Source organism: Choloepus didactylus, chromosome 7 (genome assembly GCF_015220235.1).
Source record: "Choloepus didactylus isolate mChoDid1 chromosome 7, mChoDid1.pri, whole genome shotgun sequence".
Classification (NCBI taxonomy): Eukaryota; Metazoa; Chordata; class Mammalia; order Pilosa; family Megalonychidae; genus Choloepus; species Choloepus didactylus.
Window position 1 is genome coordinate 139,080,670 of NC_051313.1, and position 6,174 is coordinate 139,086,843.

A 6,174-nucleotide genomic window follows, 5' to 3' on the forward strand; every position below is an offset into this window, starting at 1 on the left:
TTAAACTCTAGTTCGAATAGTCTACACACTACTCTTCAAACTTGGTTCAAGCTTTCCTGCCATCATGTCACTGCTCACATTATCTCCCTTCATTAGAAAAACTGCCTCCCTCTCACCCCCATTTTACTTTTCCTTCAAGACCCAGCAGAAAAGCTCAACTCCTCAGGGTGACCTTCCTAACACCACCTGACTTTCAGGAAGTAATGACAACTCAGTGGCAGAGAACGTCCAGCAGTGACATGCCACTGTCATAGTACCGAGAACAGATGCAAAGTACACAATGCCAACTGTGCTGATTTGGATGTATTATGTCCCCCAAAACGCCATTTGCTCCGGAGAAGCTAAGAGAGGACAAATGCCCCAAGAGCAACTGAGAGTGACATTTTGAAGAGGAGCTGCGGCCTAGAGAGGAACATCCTTGGAGAAAGCCATTTTGAAAACCAGAACTTTGGAGCAGACGCCAGCCACATGCCTTCCCAGCTAACAGAGGTTTTCCAGACACCACTGGCCATCCTCCAGTGAAGGTACCCGATTGTTGATGTGTTACCTTGGACACTTTATGGCCTTAAGACTGTAACTGTGTAACCAAATAAACCCCTTTATAAAAGCCATCCATTTCTGGTGTTTTCCATTCCAGCAGCATTAGCAAACCAGAACACCAGCATAACTTTGTCTCCCCTTGTAGAATGTAAGACCTATGCAGGTAAGGTCTATATGATCTTAAAATATTACAGCAATCATTTATTAAAATATATTCTTCTGCCTTTAAATTATATAGCCAATTTTAATGCAAGGCTTCAACAGGGCTTCTTTTCCATTGCTTCCAAGATTTCATCTCTTGCTGTGGCTGTAGGTATAGACAGCATCACTCCATTCTGTCTTCTCTGGACCATGATGGAATTCCAGAATTTCCGGTGATTTTTATGCTTCAAGAGGAAAGTGCCACACTTCCCTCCTGCAGTTGTTTTCATCCAGACATCTGGTAGAAGCATCTGATCCCGACAAACAAGGATCTGTGTCAGGATCTCTCCGCCTCCATGCTACCACGGGCATCCTAGCAGTCTTCTTTCTCGGCACGCCAATCTTCCAGCTCCAAACACCAACTTCCTTATTTGCAGGCAGCTATGAACCCCAGTTCTAGTGGTTTAGTTTCTAGGCTATTAAAACAAATACCACACCATGGGTTGGCTTAACAAGAATTTATTGGCTTACGGGCTTTGAGGCTAGAAGTCCAAAGAAGACTGTGGCATTTGGAGGATGGCTGCCAGCCATCCTTGGTCCTTTGTCTTTCTGTCACATGGCAATGCCTGTGGCAGGCTCTTCTCCTTTCTCTTTTGAGTTCTGTTAACTTCTAGCTTCTGGCTGCTCCCTGTGGCTTCTCTCTTCTGTGTTCAATTTCTTTAGCTTACAAGGACTTCAACCAAATTGGATGAAGGCTCACCCTCATTCAGTTTGGGCACACCTTAACTAGTAACATCTTCAAAAGTCCTATTCACAAATGAGTTCACACTCACAGGGCCAGAAGTTGGGACCTGAACATGCGTTTTGTGGGGGGCATGATTCAATCCCAACAGCTAGCTTATTCTACTACTGAGTCGACCAGACACCTTTAGTCAGTATGATACCATCAGGGCAAATCAAATGTCAACTGAAATACATCTGCATCAGCCTGAGGAATTCAAGCCAGTGTCAAGAGGACCCATAGTGGAGGGTGACTTGTCCTTTCTCAGAGTGGGGTGTGATGAGCTAAGGACGGTGCAGGGCCGGTGGCTATCTATACCACCTCAGGCAGCTGCAAGCTTCATGCCATCCTCACAGAAAATTGGGGCAATCGCCCAGGGCTCTGAGTGAGGCACTCCACCTTCTTGCTACTGGCAGATGGGCAGTGACTCACAGAGCCAGCCCTTGGGAGAAAGGAATTGGCTCAGCCAGCTGGTGCTTAAGAAATAAAGAAAGAAAAAAATAATGCTCCTGTAAATCTGCTAGCAGCACTAAGGCAAGCACTGGACACCCCCTGCATTGCCACACACTCTCCTCAGGCCGCCCTTTGCCTCTATTTTAGCTGAATTCCACATCTATAGAAATCTGGGGTAGTCCCGTCAGTGTATGTTTGGGGGCACGTGAGTGTGTATGTGTATGTGTGGGTGTTGTGTAAGGGAATTCACGTTTGTGATGCCACAAAGGGAATCCATTGACATTCTTCTTGGATTCTGCTTCGGCACTTGCTGCATTTGGTGTGCTATGTCGGGAAAATGTTCTGCTGTCCTGGCAATGGCCTGGCTCCCTGAATCCAGTGTGTTTGACCAGTCCTCATAAGGGACTCATTTATGAGGTGAGAGTTTGACAATCAGAATGAGATCAGTTTGGGTTCATAACTTGTGGAATCAATCTTGTTCTTCTGTAGGTACCAGTTGGGGACCTGAGAGAGAACACTTCCTGGTAAGTCAGGGGCCTGTCTCTCTCTGAAGTGGCCCTGGCTCAGTGGCTGCATCCCGGACTCCAGGATCTGGGTAGGGCAGGAGGCCACACATCCTCTGCGTGGGCCACAAGTACCCCTCAGCCTCCATCGAGACGGCGGCAGGCCTCAGGCGTGGGCACCCCTTGAGGAGGAGGGAAGCACGGCTGGCTGGAAAGGAGGCACTCTGTCCTGGAGGGGGTCTCCAGTCTCCGCCCAAGCCCAGTTTTGTTCGCTTCAACAAGGTAATAGAAGGCACTGCTAGGAACCTGGCAGAAATGGATGAAGAGAGAAATAATTGATTAATCCTCACCTTAAGTAATTCCTAAGCACCCCCAGGAGCTCATCTACTCAAGGGCCATTTCCATTTCTACCTTCTTGCCACTGATTATTTCACTGGTTCCCTTGGGGGAGGTGGGGGTGGGAAGCTGAGTTTGGGATTTTCTGGGAATTTTTGTGTGCTATACGTAAGCCTTCTTAAAGAGAAGCCTGGGGTGACTAGAAAAATGGGGACAAAAACTAAATGAAAAATAGGGTGGGATGGGGGGATGATTTGGGTGTTCTCTTTTACTTTTATTTTTTATTCTTATTCTTATTCTTTCCGCTGTAAGGAAAACATTCAAAAATAAATTGGGATGATGAATGCACAACTATATGATGGTACTGTGAACAGCTGATTGTACACCATGGATGATTGTATGCTATGTGACTATATCTCAATAAAGCTGAATTTAATTAAAAAAAAAAAAAGCCTGTGTTCTGCACATATGGAAGATTGGGTTGAAACCAAACTGAAAAGAGAATTTGTGTAACTCTGTGGTTTTCGAAAGTCAGAGTCTCCATTTCCTTCCTCTTGTGCTTGAAAACGGCCTCCCGCTCTTTTCTCAAGGAGCATTTCGTTTGTGGGCAAGAGGCATTTGTTTATGTTAAGGGCAGCAGATCAAATTAAGTGAGTGGCTGGTTATTTGGTTTCTAGCACACTGGAGTTCTTATACAGTGCAGCTATTCAGCGAGTTTGTTTCGTTATTTGTTTTCTTTCTAATCTCCAGGGGAATTTTAACGAGGTTAACTCTCAGTAACTCAGGTTATTGAGTTTGCTCGTAGGCTGCTGAGGAGGGCCCGGAGCAAGCCGTGCAGGAGGCGCTGCCCCAAGGATGATGATTCAGGAAAGGAAGAGGGAGGATAAAGGGCCAAGAGACTGGGAGGCAAGGCTTATTGACAGATTTGATATGGAACCCAAAGAACAAGAAAATAAAGGATAATCCAAAGCTGCAAAGTCTAGAGTAGCACCATGCAACAGAAACACAATGCCATCCTGATAGGCAGTTATAAATTTCCTAGTAGCCATATTAAAAGAGTAAAAAAAGAAATAGGTGAAATTAATTTTAGTAATTTATACTATATAGCACAACATATGCAAAATATCATTTTAAAGTAATGAGACATTTTGCATTCTTTTTTCTTTTCTCATACTTAGTCTTTCAAATCTGGTGTGTATTTTGCACCCACAGCACATCTCATGACAGACTAGCCACGTACCAAGTGCTCAGAAGCCACATGTGGCCAGTGGCCAGCACAGGCCTAGAGGATGAGGAGGGTGTAATAAAAGATAAGGGGAAACGACCATTTGTTTGGAGATCAATATAAGCTTGTGACGTGTTATGTTTCAGATGATTGTGAGATGCCCAAGAGGAGGTGTAGATGTGGAGCTGGGGTTGGGAGATGGACGGAAGCAAAGAAAATTGATTAGTCAAGGCAATGAAAGACCCTTGTTACTATATTCCGAAATATTTGTTGTGAGAATGCCAAGACATTGTTCTTATTAAGATTTAGCACAATGGATGCACCCATAAGGATAAAATGATAGGCCTGTAAGTAGGGAGCCAGGGTTCCCTACAGCTTGAAGTCCTTCTGGGTTTCAGATGCCTGGGGTGGGCTGGCAATCTGTGCTGGGAGGAAAATCCCAAACTCAGAGAGGAAAATGGGCAGTCTGGACTTCACCCCAGACTGCAGCATGTCTGCAAAGCGGCTCCTGTTGGGTGGATTATAAGATCTCAATCCACCCCTGGTCCAGTGCAAATATGGTCCAGACAGAAGCCCAGAAACCAGAAATGGGGGACTCAGACAAGACAATGGACATTTATGCCAACTGTTTGGGGTTAGAATAGAGTCACATCAGACATTGAGAAACAATTCATTTTTATACTTCTTGTACTCTCTCTCTATTTATTTCCCTGGTGTCCTCCCTTTGTGTGGGATAAAATAACATGGGGCTCAGGATTGTGATTTAATAAGGGACAAGGATGTCAGCACACACTGCTTGACCAATCTGGCTGTGGTGTGATGGGCAACTGTCTAAAGATACAGCGGGTGGTAAGCTGAGTCCGTGCCCTTCCCCAGCATCCATCCAACAGAGAGCGACTGTCAGTAAACAAGCAAACACATGAATAAATAAGATAACTTCAGATACAGAAAAATAGTATAATGTGGTGGAGAGCGGCAATATTGGTTTAGTTATGATAGATGGGGAAGAAGCAACTTTGGAATTGAAAACTGAATAATGGGAAGGAATCGGCCATACGAAAATACAGGAAAATAGTATTCCTGGCAGAGGGGACAGCAAACAAAGGCCCTGAGTCAGGAACAAACTCTGCATGTCCAAGAGACAGGGAGAAGGGAGTGGCGTGGGGCTGTGGGAGACACGAAGACAGTCACAGAACATGATGCTAGGGAAGCAGGCAGAGACCAGGCCACGCAGAGACTTACACCAGGGTACAGAGTTCAGAGTATATTGTAAGGGCAACGGGAGCAGATTTTCATCCGGGGAGTGATACGATCTGAATTAATACTTTAGGAAGTTCTCACTGGCCCCTGGGGGTGGGGGGATGGACAGCACGGAGACGAAAGCAAAGACAGAAATTTCAGGCAGGCAAGAGATGATGGTGGTTTGGACCAGGGTTTTGGCAGTGGATATGGAGAGAAGGGCTTGGATTGGGGATACACAATCAGAGACAGAGCCAACAGGATTTTCTTGTAGATCACAGGTGGGGCATGAGGGAGAGAGAGGATTCAGGAATGACAACTAAGTTTTGGCCTGAACAGAAGTGGAAAGAGGAGACATTTCCTAAGATGGGAAAGGCTTGGAGGTGGAGGGTGCAGCTGAAAGAGGTGAGGGGAATTGGTCATTTTCCCCACCAAGGAAAAGGATTTACATCTGTACTTGGTCATAGCCTTAAAAGGGCTCATATGGCACCAAAACTAGAAACCAAAGGTGAGAAAACCCCACAGGGAAGATAGGAAGGAAGACTTAGGGAAGAACTGGGACTATTGTGGGGCTACTTAGACATTTATCCATTTCAGCATTAACTCTTGTAGATTCAGGATTACATTTTTAATAAAAACAATGGTTAGAGTTATGTACCTTTGGGCCATTTCCTTGCTTGTCACTCTCCACTGACTAAAGATGGGGGAAGCAAAAAGAATAGAGCAATATCAACCACTTTGCCTCCTGATGACACCCAGAAATAAGTGTTCACGAGTAAAGAAAAAACCTTGATACTAGGGGCTAAAAGGAGGTTTGTATCACCTGGGATTTCCTTTAGCAATTCTTGGCCTAGTGCACAATGCCTGACTTTTCTTAAGAATTTGCGATGCATGTATACACACCAGAATGGGACAACAAAGATAACGATCTAGGACAGAGTTATTCTTACTCCACG

The 6,174-nt window shown here is 45.2% G+C and overlaps 1 pseudogene; it reads right to left on the reverse strand.

Annotated features, from left to right (window-relative positions):
* Window positions 1-797: 797 nt before the first annotated feature.
* Window positions 798-1,053, reverse strand: LOC119540834 (annotated as a pseudogene).
* Between the last annotated feature and the right edge of the window lie 5,121 nt (window positions 1,054-6,174).